The sequence below is a fragment of the Heterodontus francisci genome, chromosome 50 (assembly GCF_036365525.1).
Source record: "Heterodontus francisci isolate sHetFra1 chromosome 50, sHetFra1.hap1, whole genome shotgun sequence".
Taxonomy (NCBI): Eukaryota; Metazoa; Chordata; class Chondrichthyes; order Heterodontiformes; family Heterodontidae; genus Heterodontus; species Heterodontus francisci.
In genome coordinates this window covers 250,742-251,808 of record NC_090420.1, presented here as the reverse complement: position 1 = coordinate 251,808, position 1,067 = coordinate 250,742, and the positions used below count along the sequence as shown (strand labels likewise).

General features: G+C 46.7%; 1 non-coding gene across 1 annotated transcript; it reads left to right on the top strand.

The window, feature by feature from the left end:
• Positions 1-255: 255 nt before the first annotated feature.
• Positions 256-338, top strand: trnal-uaa (transfer RNA leucine (anticodon UAA)). Its single transcript has one exon. It is a non-coding gene; the product is annotated as a tRNA-Leu (tRNA).
• Positions 339-1,067: the final 729 nt, after the last annotated feature.

Sequence of the window (1,067 nt, the reverse complement as noted above, 5' to 3'; positions counted from 1 at the left end):
CAAAAGGAAATTAAATTTACTTTCAAACTGACTTTCCCAGCTGCTCATTCGCTCACACTCTGCTCCCGAAAAAGCTGCTGCACTGAAAGGAAAGTTATTTTAAACCGCCCAAATATATAGTCTTTTACAAACCCAGCAGCCCCCTGGCCTCCGCCGAAAAACAAAAGGAAATTAAATTTACTTTCAAACTGACTTTCCCAGTGCTCACTCGCTCACACTCTGCTCCCGAAAAAGCTGCTGCACTGTAAGGAATGTACCAGGATGGTCAAGTGGTTAAGGCGTTGGATTTAAGATCCAAAAAACATGTGTTGGTGTGGGTTCAAACCCCCTTCCTGGTATTTGTGTTAGCAAAATTTTAGTTATTCTGTCCCTGACTTTTGCCTTGCACCATCATCTCTTCTGTCATTTAATCACTCTTGCCTTCCAACTGATCACAGCTTCCTATTATTTGATCTGCCCCAGCACCGTTCCTTGGCTCTGCGCTTGCTTATAAACTGGTAAATCTTTAACTTAATCTCCTCTGTACGCTGACAATGACCTTCTCATCCTTCCTGGATTGTGGTTCCTCACAGGATCCGCTGCCTCTCCGACTCCCCTCCAGGTAACTGAAGGCCCTGAGCCTTGGTTTCGCTTTTTGCGCTAGCTGGTAGTTGATTCCTTGCAGGTCTGCCACCGCTCAGGAGAAGCTCAAGACCCAGATCAAGCAAAGTATCAAGAGGAATGTGAACAAAGGCTCCCTGGTGCAGAGCAAGGGACAGGGAGCCTCCGGCTCCTTCAAAATCAGCAATAAGGAAAACCCAGGGAAAAGTGGGAAAGAAGGTGAAGAAACCAGCAGACAAGTAATCTTCAGTGAACAAACCAGCAGACAAGAAATCTTTAGTGAGGAAACCAGCAGGCAAGAAAGTGACAACAAAGAAAGTAACAGCCAAGAAAACGAGCAGCTAGGCGGCGGCAACGCCAAATAAGGCGGTGAAGAAAGCAACGCTTCAGAAAAAGTCTCCTGCGAAGAAGGTCAAAAAAGGCAAGAGTGCGGCGGGCGGAAAGGCGCTGAAGAAAGTGCAGACATG